Source organism: Lissotriton helveticus, chromosome 9 (assembly GCF_964261635.1).
Source record: "Lissotriton helveticus chromosome 9, aLisHel1.1, whole genome shotgun sequence".
Lineage (NCBI taxonomy): Eukaryota > Metazoa > Chordata > Amphibia > Caudata > Salamandridae > Lissotriton > Lissotriton helveticus.
The window spans coordinates 1,073,525,565-1,073,545,943 of record NC_136070.1 but is presented as its reverse complement, the minus strand read 5'-3'; the positions used below and the strand labels follow the sequence as shown (position 1 = coordinate 1,073,545,943).

At 48.4% G+C, this 20,379-nt stretch overlaps 1 protein-coding gene across 1 annotated transcript in view; it reads right to left on the bottom strand.

Moving 5' to 3' along the window:
- HDAC11 (histone deacetylase 11) overlaps positions 1-20,379 on the bottom strand; it is a 258,327-nt gene that overhangs the window by 42,237 nt on the left and 195,711 nt on the right. The gene's annotated exons all lie outside the window — the stretch shown is intronic.

The following is a 20,379-nucleotide window of genomic DNA, read 5'->3' as shown; positions in this document are numbered from 1 at the left end:
GAAAATATCATACATCTCATTCCAATCTGCAAGGCGCTGCAGACAGAGCGCAGGAACCTGCTGAGACCACTGTTCAACAAAAAAGGGATCAGGTCCTGCAGGCAAGCAGTTCTGGCTTGCTTTTCAGGCGATGAAGTCCAAATGGCCTCTCGACTGGTAAAATATATCAAAGCCGTAGAAGCCAGAATCAATATAAAGTAAGAACAAATGGACAAAGAAACCGTATCGTCCATACCCCTGGAGCATATAACACTCGATCCACATAGAGGCACAGTTGACTAACTGGCATAAACACGGACAGAGCTCCCAAAAGGCTCGAGCACATGGGGACAAAGAACAGTACTCCTTCGAAAATGGAACGAGATCCGCAACGCTCTACGAAATGGAAAAGAGGCTAGGTTAACCACAAGAAATCGCCCCAGAGGAACTGCAGCAACGCCTTAGTGACGGACAATCATTCACCCCCAAAAAACTTTCCTTCCGTTCTTTAAAACTTTAATTTTCAGTACTGTTTAAGCGAAGCTATCTTCCTTTTATTGGAGTTTTTAACTACTCACAAGAACCAACATTTAGGTTGCTACAGATATCTTCCATTTTTAATTGTTTTTATCGCTGCTGGTTTTTTGTAATGGTTTTTATTAACTGTACAATAAATATTACTTACTTACTTACTTACTCTCTGGTCCAGCTGCTTGGCAGGAGGTGGCGACAGCATTGTGCACACAGGGCCTATTCAGGTGCAAGGGAAACTCCTCCCACCACTCTAAATGCAGTCCAGGTCTATTCATATCAGCTAGAGTCACCCAGGAAAGGTAGGGCACACCTCAAACCTCATTGTGGCTGTCTACAGTGAATGCACATCGCAGCCCCTGTCACTCCAAAACCAGACAGTCAATACACAAAACAGCAGGGGCACACAGAATGGTTAGATAAGAAAATGCCTACTTTATAAAAGTCTCTACGTAAAGGGGTGTGATCCAATAAGGCCAAATCTATGGGGAGGGATAATATAGATATACAACATCTATGTAAAACCCCATGTGGCCATCAATACAAATACCATATAAATAACACAGCGTACACTTGAATCTAGTACGTTCGAGTATTTATCATGTTTCTTGTTTTATATGCTTATTTTTATCTAAATATTTCATTTTATTACATTAGTATCCAATGCCCTGATGATAACCTCATAAAAAAAGTTTAAGCGTACCACCACAAGTATAAAGGTCGAAATGTGTTGGCATTTATCTTGGGGAAGAAGATGGAGAAACTTCTCTACATATATTCAACTTTATCATGTGATGATATTTGAAAAACTTTATCCAGGACCTAAACAAAAGTAATGTGTCTGGTCCGGGTAGAGAAGTGATTATAGGAATGTACCCATGTGAGAATAGGGGTAATACATTGATTGTAGTGAGTTAATTTTTGGACTTTACATAAACTCACTGACATAAGGAAGCTCTGGATCTCTTAAATAAATGTTTGAATAACTATATATTTCCTTTTTCATGTATTGGTACTGTATTGCTGGTACTTGTGTTGATTTTTTATCATTTGTAGTACGTATCCGTATAATTATTAGTACCGAAGACAAAGAGATTGTCATAAAATTAAATATTTAGATATAAATAAGCGTATACAACAAGAAGCAAGATAAATACTCCAACACACTAGATTCAAGTGTACGCTGTGTTATTTAAATGGTATGTGTATTGATGGCCACATGATGTTTTACATAGATGTTGTATTCACTTTATAAAACTGGCATCTTCAAACACACAAATTTAAAAACCATCTTTACTAAAAGATATGTTATCAAATTCTGAGTTCAGAGAGTTTACTCAATTTCTCTATCTTGTCCCAATGGAAAGCTGTACTTGTAAGATGTTACAAAGTAACTCTCATGTGAGCCTATGGGACAGATAGCCTTTCAATAGTGAAAAGCAAAATTGGCAGTATTTCACTACCAGGACATGTCACACACACCTGTACATGTCCTACCTTTCACATTCACTGCACCCTGCCCATGGGGGTACCTTGGGCCTACCTAAAGGGTGTCTTACATGCAAGAAAAGGGAAGTTTAGGGCCTGGTAAGTGGGTGCACTTGCCAGGTCGGCATGGCAGTAAAAACTGTGCGCAGACACTGCAGTGCCAGGTCTGAGGTACATTTGAAAGGCTACTTGTGTGGGTGGCACAATCAGTGCTGCAGCCCCACTAGTAGCATTTGACTTACAGGCCCTGGGCACACTCAGTGCACTTTACTAGGGGCTTACCAGTAAATCAAATATGCCAATCATGGATAACCAATCATGATAGCAATTTACACAGGGAGCACTTGCACTTTGACACTGATCAACAGTGGCAAAGTGCTCAAAGCAACAAAGCCAGCAAAAATGAAATCCAGCACAGCATCAAAAATACAGGAGGTAGAGGCATAACGTCAGGGGAAACCACGTCAAGGATGCCAAGTCTAACACCAATTTAGGAAATAAAGCAGCTTTAATCCCAAGGACTAGGTTGTAGAAGCAGCGCACATGCATCTGGCTGACACATCGCCCTAAAGTGATGCCCATCAAAAGAAATGCATGTTTTGGGTCAATGCTTGCAACTGACACCTGTATAGAAGTTCAAATAGGGCCCTCATCATGAATGTCAGTAACACATTTAGGTTCCATTGGGGAATAACAAAGGATGATGGCGGGAATATGCATGTAAGCCCTTTCAAAAATCTTAAAGCAATTGAGGACAAAAACATGGCTAGTTAGAAAGACAAGTGAACATTGAAAGGGATGCAATGCAACCTCTAGCACCAGCCACCGCACAATCTTTCTGGTATAAAGAAAGAGACAAATGTAACACATCTGACAAGTTTGCCTTCAATAAATCTATGCTGTCACTTGCACACAAGGCAACAAAATACCTCCACTCTCTGCTGGTGTAAACCGATTTTGTGGTGGGGAAACAAGCTGACAGGATAATGTCAACCATCTCTGGAGGCAAGCAAAAGAAGCAAAGGTGTCCCCACTCAATCTACAGACATGAAGGTAGAGGCTCTAAAGGCTGGGCTGTAGAACATGCCCCTCAGACCAGGAGGGGATAACGGCCCTAAAAAGTAGTTGGAGCAGAAAAGATAGGAAGAGTCATAAGAGCTCTGGATACCATATCCTCCTTGGTTAGTCCCGGGTGATCAGAATGACTTTGGCTCAGCTTCCTGAACACACAAGGAGTTCAAGGCACGGGTGAAAATGTGCAGTGGAGCTAATTCTTACACCTCAATCAAAAACAATCCCTCAAAGCTCCTAGTATTTTAAACTGGAGAGGACAGAACTGTGGACATTGTGCATTTTAGCAAGCAGCAAAGAGATCCATCTGAAGAGAGTCCCAAAGTGTTAAGAGGTCATAAACCACCACCAGGTGGAAAAATGGAGCCAACTCAGGCTGCCGGCTCTGGTTCCAGACAGACTGCCAGATGATGAGCGAAAAGCCAGATCTGAGGTGCCTGAGCCCAGGCCCAGAGTGTCAAAGCTTCCTAGCAGTGAAAATGAGATCTCATGAACCATCGCCCCCACTGCTTGTTGAAGTACCACATGGTGGTTGTGTTGTCTGTCAAGATCTGAACAGATCGGCTGTGAAGGGAGGACAGAAAAGTTCAAGGTTAATGTGTCTGCCAATACTGTACACCATGCTGGTGGTTGGCAAAATTATATCCCTCTATCAACCACCAAAATAGGACCATCGCAGTGTGCAGGGAAATTCTGATGGTGTGCCACAGGTCACCTCCAAGTTCGAAGTAATGTATACGAAGATACCTCTGGAGAGCAGCCGTGTGCCAGCATTCAAGCATGACCAATGTAATGCAGGAAGCTAGCGCACCAAGCAGGAATGGACCCATCAAGGCTGAAACTTGAGCTTCCTCGTAACACTCCAAATCATATGGAAGGGAAGGCTCCCAAATATGTTATTTCCAGTACTGTCCCTATGAACAAGACGCACTGAGAGGGCTTCAAGTGTGACTTGGGTAGGTTGATGGAAAAGCCCAAGTTAAACGGCAGGGATTCTGGGGACTTCAGGCATTAAGAGACCAACTGCGGTGAGCCTGCCTCAAGCGACTAATTGGGAAGAGTTGGGGACACTGAGATTCCTAACCGTTGCTGATGTGTCCCAAGCACCTCCATCAACTTGGTGGATTTCTGTCTAAAAAGGAGACTACCATGAATCGCAGGTACTTCCTGACTAACTGCAGGGTCGGTATGTGAAAATACGTGACCTGCAAGTCGTGGGACACTATCCAGCCTTCTGCTTTGAGCACCAAATTTAACTGAGCCATGGACAGCTTCTTGGCATTTCCCTTGCAATTGCAAGAGATTAAGAGCCTGAGACCTAGGACCAGATGCATACTGCTGCCCTTCTGAGGAACTAGGAAGTATGGGGAGTAACACCCCTGTCCTCCTGTTGCAGATTTGAGGAGGGGCCATTATGAGGATTATAGCATATCCTCGTTCTATAATTTGTAAGACCCACTGGTCCATTGGTGCAGCCCTTTAGGCCTGTAGAAAGGCTGGTACCCTCCCACCAACAGGCTACATGTGTTCCCATGAGGGGGAACTAAACACAGCCTGAGCTTTGCCTAAAAAGTTTGAAGAACAAAACTGTGCATGTCTCCTTGGTGCCTCAGTAACTCCATAGCCCTAGGCACAAACTCAACCTGCCAGGCCAGATTTAAGAGTCTGCATCCAGCCGTTTCTTACCACCTCTGCACAGCTGCCCTTCCGGTGGTTAGCATGGCCACCATTTCTCAGAACACATGTATATTCTGGCAAAGGAGGGGGCATTGCAATAATTTTCAAATCTTGCTACGTTTGCAAACTTGAAACCTTCCCTCTTCCTGGATGTGAGGCGGCGCTTTTTAAACTTGCCATTAACCCTCAATTCACTCTATCTGGCCTTTTAATTTACCGCCCTCCCGGGAATGCTCAAACTTGGATATCTGCGCTCATCAACTCTATAGCCCCTCTACTTCTCAAAGCTGCAAACTTTACCATTCTTGGCGACTTAAATTTACATCTCGATGACACTTCTTGCGCCATTAGTAAGAGTTTCTTAAACGATCTTGAGATGTTGAGTCTGATGTTGCGCAACTCGGGTCCTACTCACTCTGCGGGGCATCAATTGGATCCAATTTTTTCCAATCTTTCCTTTGACTGCTCACAGAGTGCTCGTCCTTTGGACTGGACTGATCATTTTGCAGTCCACTTCGCCCTATCTGACATCAAATTGCCTATCTTGAACAGACAGGGTAAGGGCGAACTAGTCCATAGATGGGGTAAATTAGATATTTTAAAATTCAATCAGTATCTTTTTGATACTCGTCCCCTGAACGACGAAGCCCCTCTTAAAGATCTGAACCCGACAGTTGCATCTTGGCTCACGAATGCTGTAAATATCGTGCTTCCTCCTACTCCGAGACTATCCAAACGCCATCGATGTCCGGCCCCATGGTTCTCGCCCGATTTAAAGGTTTTGAGGACTAGCTGCAAGGTCTTGGAAAGGAAATGGAGGCGCACCTATTCTGCTTCTCGGAAGATCGTTTACAAAGAAGCATTGAAGGGATACCACTCTAAGTGCAAAGAGGCAAGAGCTACTTACACGACAAATATAGTGTCACAAGCTCAGAATTGCCCTCGCACTCTTTTTGCAGTGGTCAAAAAATTGACAGGTGCTGACACTCTACCGACCCCTCCAGCCTTGGAAGAAGCCCAATGTAACTCCATTGCGGAGTTCTTTATAGCTAAAGTTGAGCGCATTAACAACTCCATGAGTGCCTCTAACACAGCAACTCAGTCTCAACTGGGGTGTGTGATTACGACCGCCCCTCTGTCCCCGAGGACACTGATAACTAATTGGCTCCCGTTTGACGATGACTCGTTTTTCGCCTGCCTGAACAGTGTGAGATCTGGTTCACCGCGCGATCCGGTGCCTGGAAAAATGTTAAAGTTGCTTGATCTTGAGTGCCGGCGCCCTCTCATGAGACTCCTAAATACCTCCTTAAGTGAGTCTCGTGTGCCGCAAGACTGGAAGCATGCGATGGTGATCCCACTCCTGAAAAAGGCCGGTGCGGATACTTCTAACCTCTCCAACTTCAGACCCATTTCTCTGTTGCCCATCTTCTCAAAGATACTGGAGAGGCATGTCAACACGCAGCTTACTGTGTTCATTGAAGATCAGGGCTTTTTACATCCATCACAGTCCGGTTTTCGGGCCCACTATTCAACTGAGACCGCATTATTAGGGGTGACGGAGAGACTTCGGCACGGTATCGATCGCGGTGAAACTTCTGCTCTCATCCTTTTGGATCTGAGCGCAGCGTTCAATACCGTGTCCCACTCCATCTTACTAAACTCTCTCCGCTCCTTGGAATAGCTGGCCCCGCACTTGCCTGGTTTGCCTCCTTTTTAAGTGAGCGCACATTCCAGGTTTTTTCTCAGAAAGCTGCATCTACGATTTGCTCTTCGGCGTATGGTGTCCCTCAGGGGTCCATTCTCAGCCCGTTGCTTTTTAATATTTACATCAAACCTCTCGCCACCATCGCAGAGGAAGCCGGGCTGAGTATTTTTTCGTACGCCGATGATACGCAAATCGTCTTTTCCCTCTCCAGTGCCGAAGATGGCAACGTGTCTGGTCTGAAAATTGGTCTGTCACTTGTGGCTGAGTGGATGCAGAGGCATCTCCTCAAGCTTAACGGTGACAAAACCGAGATCATCATCTTGGGGAAGCAGAAGGATCTTTGGGGCCCTCAACATTGGCCCAGTACCATGGGTCCTACTCCTCTTCCAGTCCAGGTGGTACGTAACCTGGGTTTTCTTATCGATGACAGACTGTCCATGAGGCAACAAGCCACCAAGGTGGCGGCTATCTGTTTTACCATCTTAAGATGGCTCCAAAAAATTCTCTGGATGTTGCCCCTTGCCACGAGAAGAACAGTAGTCCAGGCTTTAGTAATATCTCGCCTGGACTACGGAAATGTTCTCTATCTTGGTGCAGATGCTGCGACTGTAAGGAAACTACAGGTTATACAAAATTCATCGGCCCGTCTCCTCTGTAATATCCCGAGGAGGTCCTCGGCTGCGCAGGCTCTTCGAGATCTCCACTGGCTCAAGATCTCGAGTCGAATTAAATTTAAAGCCTTATGCTATATTTTCAAAATCAAGCAGGGTTCTGCCCCATTATATCTTCAAAGCTTGGTTCAACCCTACAGGCCCTGTCGTACTTTGAGATCATCGGCCAACTGCGACTATGTCATCCCTAGATTTAAGTTAGTGAAGATGGGTGGAAGATCATTCTCCCATCTTGGCCCCAAACTCTGGAATGCCCTGCCCATTGCCATGAAGACTGAGACTAACATGCTCAGTTTTCGTAAAAAACTGAAAACCCTACTCTTTTAAAATTATTTCTTATAGCCGTGATTGATGTCAGTCTCTTCTTCTTTAGTCTATCCCTTGCGCCGGGAAACCCACTGCGGGTAGCTGTTGCGCATTATAAATTTTAAATAAATAAATAAATAAATAAATAAATGTATATCAGGCCAGAAGAAATGTCATTCTTAAGTCACAGAGACAGACCCTGAGGTGAAAACCCATTTTTGCCCTTTGTATTTGTATTTATTGAGTGCAACATTCATCCCAAGGGATATCACAGTTCTTAGGCGGTGTAAGCCTGAGAAGAGGTAGTGAAAGCCTGAGCGCCTAGTAACAAAGGGAACTATGTTAAGAGGCTGCAGGTACTAATAGCTATATACTGGGGAACAGCCATGTTTTCAGCTTCTTCCTGAACGACATATACTCATCTGTAAAGTTCATTCCAGTGGACAGCTGCCAAGTTGGAAAAAGAGTGACCCCCTGCTCTAGCTTTCTTAATGCGTTTGATTTTGGCCAAGGCATGGTGGCAGGACCTCAGTTTTCGTGTGGGAATATAGAATTCAATTTTATCCTGTAAAATCCGGGGGCCACACTTGTGTAGTGCTCTGTGTGCATAACACATTAGCTTAAACGTGGCCCTTTGACACACAGGTAGCCAATGAACTCCCTCAGACATTCTGATGTTGAGTTGTATTTGCTTTTATTACAGAGCAGCTTGGCTGCGGCATTCTGGATCACTTGCAGTTGGAAGAAAAGATACTCAGGCATGCACATGTAGAGTGCATTCCCGTAGTCTAGTTTACTAGAAAGTAATGCTTGGGTAATAGTCTTTCAGCAGCTTAAGGGGATCCATGAGAAGAGTCTTCTTATTAGCTTTTGCTCAATGCTTTTTCAAATCCATGTCAGGAGGTGACATAGGCAAATCCTACAAGGTTGCTTAGTACATGTAGGTACCTGCAACTGAACTCTAGGAAGAGGAAATCCTATTAATAGCCAAGGCAGACCTCAGCTTTTCCCATGGCTCTTTTATGGGCTTCACAGAGAATCACTGAAAGAAATGAGTGTCTCAGTCACCGCTGAAGAAGGCAGAAGTATCACAGTAAAGATATTCAATAAAGTCTCCACTCTAGGAGGTGGGAACTCTAGCACTTCAGCTGTCTAACTTAACATAGCATTTAAAGAGGCTACTTCTGGGGGTGCCCACCCAAAGTGTACTTCATGTCCATCTATCAAGAAGAATCTAAACCACTGGCATTTTGATATGACAGATAGTAAGCTGTACCTGATTCGGCAGGAAGGGGCAAACTGGCTGCCTCACTTCTGTCATCGTCATCATGAGGTATGATTTGTGGCATTCCGATCAGGTCTGAATAGGACTGGAATAGTTCTACCATGGGTTTCCAGTACTATTTTTGTGGTGCAGGCTCTGGCTGAATATTTTCTCTGTACCTGGCCTCGTCTACAAGGTTTTGTGGCTCCTTCCTGGACCGCATCAGAATAGATTCAGACTGCATTGAAGGACCCTGAGGAGGAGCTGGTGTTGGAGACCGCACCAGTAATGTCGAAGTTGGCACTGGCTCCTATGATGCAGGCACTGACTCTGGCGATGCGGGAGGTAGAGGTAGAGCAGAAATTGCTGGCACCCTGTTGGGAGCCAGGTTGACTCTGGCTGATGCTGCAGGGGCACTGTATACCTTGGCACCGGGGCAGACTGTTCTAGAGGCAAAACCCATTGGTGGTAATCTACTTGGGGCCCAGTGGTGCCACTGGGCCTGCAGGCACACCAGAGGGAATCACAGGGTTCTGAAACAAAGTCATCATAGCATGTATGAACGGTGCCAGCAGTGGACATTCTGGATAGGTAGGACAGTCATTGGTATAGGTGCTGGCAGTAGTGCTGGGGCCGGCAGTGGTAAGGGGGCCAAAAGAGCATATGGATTGGAGGACATGCCCGAGGCTAGTGCCAGAGTTGATGGAGGACATTCAGGCATGATGTCCACAAGCTTTTACTCAGACAACTCATTCGGCGGTGGAAAATGCTGAGAGGACCAACCTCTTGTTCAGGAGTGGTGCTTGGAAATGAAATGAATGAATGAAATGAAAATTGAATTTATATATGAGCACAGTATAGAGTGGGATCCCACAACAGAAATAAATCAATAAATATTGTGATCCTGAACAAATACACTATGACACGGAACCTGACCTTGACAGGCTAGTCACTACATTCACTGAAACTCACAGCATTCTCCATTGAAACTGAAGGGACGCCAGTACAGGTACAGTGGACACAGGACTTCTCACCCCAAACGATAGTAGGCGAGTAGGTGGTGTGATTTGACCCTGGGTGTTCATTCAATTAGAAGTCACCTTGACTTCCAACCACTGAAACAAAAAACATGGGATTTGCTGTGTCAGACACTCTCTCTAAACCTGGGCACTTTTAAAAACGTGTCTGTTCTATACTTGGGAGGAAGGTTTGGCTTATCATTTGCAATAGTACCACAAAACAGAAAACAGGCTGGAGCATGACATGGGATAACTTCATGTGCTCATCCAGTGACATTGTTTCCCATTGCATTCTGGCATTTATGTTTTTGCTTTATTTATTCTAAACACAGAAATATATTTACCAGAACTCAATGAAAATCGAATACGGCATCACAGAACCTTGTAACCTATAAATAGGCCCCTTCAGTAAGGGCTGTGTCCTATTCCCTAAAGATACCCGTTTATGGCATACCGAGGCCCACAATTTATATTTGCATGTCCTCATTGCTGAAGACTCGATTTTACATTATTATTATTATTATTATTACACCAAGGCCATTACCCTACAGTATATCCTCATGCCATTGTCCCTGATCAAATCACCATACAGCATTCTCCTACCCAACAGTATATAGCCATGCCCTTGTCTGTGATGATACCACAGTACAGAATGCCTCTGTGAGAGACTCTGCAGTCTGCATCATAAAAAAAGCAGAGTTCCCTCCCAGTTGATTCGGTTACTGAAAGTGCTGAGGGGGTACCAGAGTCTTATATTTTATGGGCCAGTGCATTTGCAGATACATGATAAGGGTTGCTGCAGGCTCTCTGCAGCATGACTTATGTGCTACTCATCCTTTAGAGGGTGTGGTCATGAGGGATTTAGTTGCTGGTGTGTGTTCCTGTTTCCTTCCATTTCTATCTATGCCTATCTATGTGTGCTGCTCATGCTGATTCTTGGTCCGTGTTAGGCTTCAGTGCGTGTCCATAATCTCCCTCTGGCATATGTACCCTAATTGCAAATTCACATGTATTTCTCCTTTTGTCTCTGCCTTTGTGTGTATGGATCAATATGTGGTCTCTGAATAAAAGCATGGCATATTCTGTGGCATTGATGTGCAGGTCCTTGGTCTGTTGCTGGGTTTAGATGATGTTGTATAGCAGTGTTTCTGAGAATCAAGGTGAGGGCATCACTTTTAATTTTGTCTTTGTAAGGTGTGCAGTGTTCTGGTGTCTACCCTGTATACTATTTTGCACATTGTTGTTTGTTTGCAGATGACGTGTGCATTTCATTGGAAATCAGTATGCAATTTGTATTTTCTCATCAGTTGATGTTTCGCTCCTTGCTCAATCCGGTGTCGACAATGAGTTAAGGCCTAAGCAGAACTCTAATTCACTACATAACAAGAAGTGTGGGTGAGGCCCTAGGCTGATTGCACGAAGACTAGTTTACCCCTGGCACTTGTCAGAAGCCTAATTGAAATAACACAACGCGAACGGGTGGAATGATTGCAAACATCTCAGCCACTGGCCATTAGTCAGGCAGCTTCGCAGTTTATCATTTTTGTGCCCACTGAATCTCTCCAGTGGGAACAACGCAACCATGAGCAAAGAAATCTTGCTTCTGCTCCAATTGGTATAGTCCAACCCGAAATGCCACGACAAGCTGCCTCTGAACAGGAACACTAGCACCTCCAAATACCAAGGGCGAGGCTAGACGAGCCCGCCTTTAGGGCCCGGCCCCCCGGCCCACACCACGCCGCTATTGGCCGAAGGTCCCAGGAGGCTGCCCTATGGGCAGCCAGCCTGGGTAGTACTTCCGGGTCAGGGGGAGGGTGACGCACGTCCGGTGGGGGCGTGGGGCAGAGGCCATGACCTATTTAGGTCTGGGTCACGGGCAACTCAGCCTCTTTCCCCGCCAGCGCCGGACCTGCTCACCCACTCCCTGTCCGTTAGTTAACCAGCTTCAATCTGTTTAGGTGGCCCAGTAGCTTCCCCGCCCCATAGTCAGACCCCTCGAAGGAGAAGACGGAGTGTGGACGAATCTGGACGAGCGGCGGAGGAGAGAGCGCCGACCAGGTCGCCAGGTGAGGTGCCGGGGTTAGCCGAGGCTGGGGGCGGGCGCGGGGTCCGGAACGGGTTGTCGCCTCCTCCCGCAACCTCCTTTGAAAGGTGTTGGGAGAAGAGAGCGAGGTGCGGGCCCGCGCTCGTCCACAGCTGCCTTAGAGAAGGGCAGCAGAGCTCCGGCGCCGTTGCCTGGCGGCGGGGTAGGCGAGGGGTAAGGGAGAGGGGTTAACGGGAACCTGAAGTAGTAGTTGGCGGTTTGCAAAGCGATACCATGTCGTCCAGGGGGCAGAGCCACAAGCGCAAGGACAAGGATCCTGAGATTGCGCAGTTACTATCCTTGCTGTTACAGAAGTTCAATAGGGAGGACGAGAGCAGCGAAGGAGAGGCCGAGGGGCTCCCTTCCGACCCTGAGGGGGAGCCCCCGAGCATTGTTGAGCGCCCACGCAGGCAGGGGGTCCCGCCTAAAGCAGCGTTCCCTCCCCTGCCCAAAAAACCGAGAGCACAGAAACCTAGGAGCAAACGTGTACAGAAAGGGAAAGGGAGCGGTGGGGGCTCGGGGCCGACCCCCCCTCCTAGGGTTCCTTTGGAACCGGTAGTAACGATCGCTCCCCCATCGGCGCCGCATGCGCCAGTAGCTCCTCTTTCTGCGCCACAAGCGCCAGTAACTCCTTTGTCTGCGCCACAAGCGCCAGTAGCTCCCCTATCTGCACCACAAGCGCCGGTAGCCCCTCTATCTGCGCCACAAGCGCCAGTGGCCCCTCCAGCTGCACCATGTGCTCCGGCGATACCCCCGGCCTCTGAGCCTACAGATGGGATCTTGAAAGAAATTTTGGGGGCAATAGCGGCGCTGGGATCTGCCCCGGTGGTACCTGAAAAGGCGGCAGTGCCCCCGCCTGTGGTGGTAAGCCCTCCCGCCCCGCCCCAATCCGGGGGCGCTGGGCCTAGTAGTGCTTTGGGGGAAATTTTAACTGCCTTGAAGGCTCTCACCCGAGCACCGGGTTCAGTGCCCCCTCCTCCGCCAGTAGCCGTGGCGCCGACCTTGGCACCGGCAGTCACGCCTTGGGCCCCTGGGAATAGGGATGAGGGCCCCTTGGGTGAGATCAAGGAACAGTTGGCGCTGTTAGTTAAGGCGCAGTCATTGAATGCCCCTGCTGCACTTCCGGTGGTGGCGGCCCCTGCTAGCGCCCCCAGTACTTCAGGAGGTAAGCCTGAGATGAAGGGCCTAGAGCCCGGTGGGGGGGCGATGGCCGGTGGTGGCCAGGGATATGTCTTGTCTAAACCGGGCCGCCTGGCCACGCACGTATCTCCCGAAATGCGGGAAAAAATTTGGAAGGGTGAATTCGTGGATATATTTGCATTGATTAGGCCCAAGAGAATGGAAGTGGAGAGTAAAGACAAGGAGGGTAAGGATAACTCCTCTAAGGATAGGAGACCTAGGGTTGAAGAATCTATCACAAATTGGCTCTTTGGTTTCCAGGTGTTTATAACAGTAGTCATTGAGAAGAAGCCAGAGTTGGCTGGGCCGCTGGTGTACTATATGCATAGGATTTTGAAGGCGCACACGACGCATGGTGGGACTGCCTGGCTGGATTATGATAGGGATTTCAGGTGGGAGAAAGTGCAGGACCCGGACATGGGTTGGGACCAGGTGGAGGTCAATGTATGGTTAGAAAGTGTGAATGCCAAGGCATGCGGGTCGCAGAACAATAGGCAGCCCTTTCGGACATCCCAAGGGGGACCTGGGGAGAAGCGGGGGACATGTTGGCAATTTAATAGGAAGGTGTGCACCTGGCCTGCGGACAAGTGCAAGTTCAAGCACGCATGCTCCTTTTGCGGGCACCCCTCGCATCCCGAATTCAAGTGCATTAAAAAATCCAAAGAACGGGGAGGGGGGGGCAAAGAGGTTAAGCCCTCTCAGCCATAAGCTGCCCACCCCTGTAGACATCGGGAAACTGTTTTTTTGGCTGAATCAGTATCCAGACCGGGCAGCAGCCAAACTTTTGTACTCAGGGTTCTCAGGGGGGTTTCGCATTCCGGCACTGGGGGTCCCCCCGGTCAGGTTTTGCAATAACCTTTTATCTGCAAGGGCGATGCCTGCAGTGGTTGAGTTGAAGGTATGGAAGGAGCTTAGTGTGGGGCGCGTGGCGGGCCCGTTTGAGGCCCCCCCACTCCCGGGCTTTGTCTGCTCGCCACTGGGGGTGGTGCCGAAGAAGGAACCGGGGCAATTCAGGATGATTCATAACTTATCAGCCCCCAAGGGAGAGTCTGTGAACGATGCTATCAACCCAGCTTTGTGTTCAGTGTCTTACTCGTCCTTCGACGTAGCTTTGAATAAAGTGAGGTCACTAGGACCTGGCGCCATCATGGCCAAGACGGACATAGAATCTGCTTTTCGCCTGTTGCCTGTTCACCCGGATGATTATCACTTGTTGGGATTCCAACTGAACCAACAGTTTTACTATGATAAGTGTATGCCCATGGGTTGCGCTGTTTCCTGCAAGTATTTTGAGACCTTGAGTTGCATGCTCCAATGGTTGTTTTCGCATAGGACAGGGTGCAGGGATGTGGTGCATTATTTGGATGACTTCATGGTCATGGGACCGGCCGCCTCAACAGCTTGTAACCAGGCGTTGGACCAACTGGTGGCCTTGTTCAGGGAATTTAATATTCCGTTGGCTCCGGGCAAGACAGTGGGCCCTGATACATGCATGACTTTCCTGGGAATTGAGATTGACACGGTGGTGGGGGAATGCAGGTTACCGCCCGACAAAGTGAAGGCCTTTTCCCAGGCCATTGACGCGGTCTTGGCATGTACAAAGGTGACTCTGCACCAGCTCCAGGTCGTGGTTGGTCAGCTAAACTTCGCCCTCAGGATCATCCCCATGGGCCGCCCCTTTTCTAGATCTATTGCCAGGGCGATGGTAGGCCTAACTCAGAAGCACCACAGAGTACGCCTGCGGGCTGAGGTGAAAGGAGATTTGAGGGTGTGGCGGGATTTCTTAGCGAATTTCAATGGCACAGTTGTCTGGCCTTCCGCCCCGGTGTCCAATTCAGAGTTGGGATTATTCACGGATGCTGCAGGCAGCGTCGGGTTTGGGGCTATCCTCGGGCCGAAGTGGTGCGGGGCGGAGTGGCCTGAAGAGTGGCACAAAACAGGTTTGACAAAAAATGTAGCCTTTTTGGAGTTATTTCCCATATTGGTGGCGGTGTCCGTCTGGTCAGAGCACTTCAGGAACAGATCAGTGATATTTTGGTCAGACAACATGTCTGTGGTTGAAGCTATTAACCGACAGGGGGCCACGTGTAAGAATGTGCTGAGATTGTTGAAACAGCTGGTGTTGGCATGTTTGAAGTTGAATTTGATGTTTAGGGCGGCACACATACCAGGGGTCGACAATCATGCTGCTGATGCTTTGTCTCGTTCCAAGCTGCAGGAGTTTCGGAGGTTCCATCCGGGAGCGGAGGATCAGAGGACGGTGTTCCCACCATCACTGTGGAGGATTGGAGCCCCGCTTTAGCGGGGCTGGTAGGTGCCTCATTGAGTGACCGCACTCGGAAAACGTATCAGCAGAGTTTTTTGTATTACAGGACATTGGTACAAGAGGCGGGTTTCTCATGTTGGCATTCTGATCAAGCTATGTTTCACTTCCTTCAGCGCATCAGTGATCGGGGCAGGTCACTCTCTTATGCCAGAACACACGTCACTTCTGTGGGATTCTTTGCCAGATTAGCGGGCTTGTATGATCCAGGGATGTCTTATGTAGTCAAGAGAGCATTAACGGGGTGGGCCAGGAGGGAAGGTCCTAAGCGTGACAGTAGACGGCCCTTGGATGTGGGGACTTTGAAGAGTATGCTAGACGCCCTCCCTCGACTGTGCACCTCTGCCTTTGAGAGCTCTTTATTTTCTGCAGTCTTCTCTTTAGCCTTTTATGGGGCGTTTCGTCTGGGGGAGATTGTGGGATCCTCCCGCAATGATCATAATGGGGGGCTGCAGTTCAGGGATCTCAGTTTTAGAGCAGGGACCATGGAGGTATTCCTTAGAAAGTCAAAGACCGACCAGCTAGGGAAAGGGGCCTGGATCCAGTTGTGCCCGGCGCCAGATGCGCCGGTGTGCCCGGTAGCCTGTATGCAGGCATACCTGGCCATCCGCCCTGGGGAGAAGAGTCAGGCCTTGTTCATTCATGAGGGGGGGGGAGTGTGTGTCGCAATACCAATTCAAGGCTGTACTTCAAGTGGCCCTGGTTGACCTGGGCCTCGGGGATTCTGGTTATTCGTCCCATTCATTCAGGATAGGCGCTGCCACATTGGCGGCAGGGGCGGGGTTGTCTTCCAAGGCTGTGAAGAAGGTGGGCCGTTGGTCGTCTGACTGCTTTAAACGATATGTGAGGCCCGAATTGCTATGACGTCATGTAATGCCATGCCCTTGTCTGACTTTTCTATTTCCTCTCCGATCACTAGTATGCCAGGGAAGGTGGTGTGGGTATTGGGACACTCGTTCGTTCGACGGGCAGCGGTGCGACTGCGGCAGCGGCGAGTGCGGAAGCCACCCGGGCTGGAAGGGACGGAGTTTTTGTGGCATGGTGTGGGAGGTATGCGGATCCGGCACCTGCGGCGACTTGTGGAAGACATCAAGGGGCGCGAGAGGCAGTCTCCCGCATTGGTCATCATCCACTTGGGCGGCAACGACATGGTCGACAGGGGCCGCCTCGCAGTCAAGGAGGCACTACTTACAGAATTTGCTTGGCTGGGGCGAACCTTCCCCCAGGCCAGGATAGCATGGTCATGCATGATCCCACGACGATGGTGGGGCAATGGGATCCGGCCGTATCCGGTGAACGTGTCTGTGAGGCGTCTCAACGGGGAATTGGCAAAGATGTGCTCAGGAAAGGGCCGCTTGCTACATCTCCCGCACAGGATGATCTCGGGATCTGAAATGTTTCACCATGATGGGGTGCATTTGTCGGACATTGGTATGGACGCTTGGATTCAAGGCATTTGGTCATTTGTGATGAACTTGGCTGCAGGGGGGAAGGGCGACGGACCTGAGGGCCCTAGTCTCCCTTGTGGCGGAAAAGAGACATTTGAACACTGATAGACTGGAAAAATGGAGTGGAGTCCGCCTTGCGCACTCCCTAGGCCAGCACTGAGGGGAGAGAGGGTAAGCTCTCTGCAGGGGGATGGAGACCACCGGCTGGGGAGGCAAGGGCGTCAGGTACGAGCCTCCTAGCAGCATGGTGGATGAGAGGTGGGGCCCTGGAAATGGCGGACAAGGACCCGAGGGCTGGGGCCCATCGCTCGGGGGGCGCAGGTGGGTTGCACCTGGCGCGGGCATCTTTACTTGGGGGATGCGAACCTGAAGGCCCCTTGGTGCTGGGGGAAGCAAGAAGTTATGAGCAAAAATAAATGCAAGCTGAAACGTATAATAAAGTTGATGAAGAAGAGTTGAGAATAAAGGAGGGATGTTGCTCATAATTTGAGAGATGTATAAATTATTTACATGTCATGTTTATGAAGTGTAATTAAACATGGCCTTTTTAAACCCACCAGTTCCCAAGTGCTTGTTTGGTGGGGAGGCGGGTGTGGAGCATGCTGGGGGATCCGGGGCCTATACCAAGGGCGAGGCTAGACGAGCCCGCCTTTAGGGCCCGGCCCCCCGGCCCACACCACGCCGCTATTGGCCGAAGGTCCCAGGAGGCTGCCCTATGGGCAGCCAGCCTGGGTAGTACTTCCGGGTCAGGGGGAGGGTGACGCACGTCCGGTGGGGGCGTGGGGCAGAGGCCATGACCTATTTAGGTCTGGGTCACGGGCAACTCGGCCTCTTTCCCCGCCAGCGCCAGCGCCGGACCTGCTCACCCACTCCCTGTCCGTTAGTTAACCAGCTTCACCTCCAAAATGCTTTTAGCTTAGTTGGGCCTCATCAGTGAGGTGAAATTCAGTTATTAAGCTAACAAGGAAAGGAGATTCTTGTATTCATTCAGTGAAGGAAATGAGGGGCATCCAGCACGATCTCCATTCCAGCAACTATATCTAAGCCAGATCTATGATCTGGCTGACCAAGTGAAATATGCTGAATTTGTTCTGATATAATTTTCCAACACCAGGATACAATTTAACAGTGTCCGTACATCTGTTCACTTTCTGTTTGGAGAACCAACCTGTAGGCAGCGATTGGGCTTTCTAATTGTCCCTTCCAGCTGGGCCCAAAACAAAAGCCTTTTTAAAGGGCCATCAGCCCTTCTTTTGTTCAAATATCATCTTGGGGCCGTATTACACAAAGTGCCCCGGGTGCGCAATGGGCGTTTGTGCCACTTTGCATGCCCCTGGGGCACATTAGTATTGCAGAAGGTAGCACAGACTATTGGCACATATTGCACCAGCGCTTTTGCAAGAGGGTGGGTGTTCCCTCATTTGCATGGGGCTGTGGCCCCATGCAAATGAGGAAATCCCTTTGCCTCGGCACCCGCTCCGATTTATAGACACATGCACAGAGGCAAAGAAGCTCTAAGGAGGTGCACTCACAATGCTCCACCTAAACGTTGGTGCACAATCAGTGCCCCCCCTGATAGCAGCCCTCTGGAGGGGGGTCCTCTGGACCTCCCCAGACATCCCCTTGCAAGTGGTACAGTCACTCACTGCACCCTCCCGCAAGGGGATCTCTAATCCCCCTCAAAAGTGCAGACGGGTTGCCGCCTGCACAGTGAAACACAGAGCAGCTTCTTCGAAGCAGCTCCATTTTTCACCTGAATGCGCTACCTCCAGGGCAGCATAACTTTGCGGCTGCCCTGGGGCAGCGCATCTATGCAATAGGGTGCACTTTCCCTGTTTGCACCCGGGCCACCTGTTTTAAGGTGAGCTGGGCACAAACAGGGAAAGTGCACCCAATACATAAAAGGGCCCCTAGTTGGGAGTCATGTAAAGCTTAACTCCCAGATGCCAATACAATGGAAGGAGACAAAAGCCCATAGCTTATTACTTCACACATACTTTACATAAACTATGATCTGGAGGCAGGGTTTTGACTTTATTCACGTCCCCTATTTATAAGATGTACTATAAGAATGCCAGATGTGTCTGTGTGTAAGAGTAATTACACAAATGACGATTTAGATGGCATTTACTAATATATTTTGCATTTCATTCTTTTATAACGCTACTCTACTCATTGTAGGGTGTCGCACACACACACAGACAATGAATCATATACGTTTTTCAAATGATTGCAAGGAATGTAACATAAGATAATGAGGGTTATACACTGACATTATAAGATTAGAATCTATGTGGGATGAAACACAAAGTCAGAATTTAAAACGTAATGAAGTGAGAGGGGTTGTCTGTGCTTATACAACTCTATCACTACCCAAAGGAACTTTTGTTTGCCAACTTAAAATAATAACAGACTGATAAAAAAGCAATGAGGATCTAACCCCTTGACTTTGCAGCTCCTCGATGATGTTTCATAATTCACAGTGCTATATTAGAATGAGTGCAAACTATGAACTGAAAATAACAAACTGATCTCTGCATCTAAAACAGTAACCTATTCAACAATCTCTTACAACAGAAATCTATCATGTGCATCATACGCAATGTGTGTTGCAGTGGGCACATTAATCCTCTGAGGTAATTTATGATTCAAAACTGTGACTAGACAAAATACAGTTCTCTCCAGCAAGATTATCCTCTGAAATTTGCTGGGCACACAAAATATTTTGGAGTAGATCCCTTCTTAACCAATAAGATATTTTAAAATGCAGCCTCTTTGTGACCAATTAATTCAGCCAGAACAGATTTACTGGCACATTTGTCAAACTGCTTTTCTTGACTCTGCCCCTCTTGACTCTGCCCCTTCCGCTGCCACACCTTGGCACCCCAATTTATTGGTTCCCGAGTAATATTTTCCAATTCAAAAACTGCATTCACTGTAAACCTTGTTATATGGTGGTAATGCCTTCAGAGCGCGAATAAGAACAAGATGTTCATTGGAAGTGAGTCTTTGTAGATGAGGGAAAGACTACAGCCTTGTTTTTAATACCTGTTTTTACAAAGCACTACATAATTCCAGTGCCTAATTTAAGCCGGTGGTCGGCACTGGCACCTATTTGTCACACCACACTTATAACAATCTGTCACATGGTGGCGCTGTCTCAAACAAAATAGGGGGACTCCAGTGCTTTCTAAGGGGTCCAGCATACGTGCCCTAAAACAGTCATCAACAAAAAGGGTATGCTGTTCCCACAGGGCGGAAAAGAAGAAAGAGGGATAAAGGAAGGGGGTTCTCCGCTAAAGAGCCCCGTTTTGGGTGCCTGTTGGGCATTGCAGCGCCGGCCCGTTGAGGAGCAAGTCCATATGATGAAGCATGACACCTAGCTTGCTGGGTGTGTGAGGACTCTAGTTCCGACTAGGAGGATCCCCCGATCCTTTATCCCACTTTCTCTTTGTCCGCCCTGTGGGAACAGCATGCCCTTCTTGTTGGTGACATGGTGGCGCTGCTCATCTTATTAAAAGATGAGCAGAACAACCGTTGTTTGTAAATTCAATATACATAAAAAATAACTAATACCTGCCTCACTAGCCATTCCCTTCACTTTGGGAACCTGGAATAATCTGATCTGTCGCACT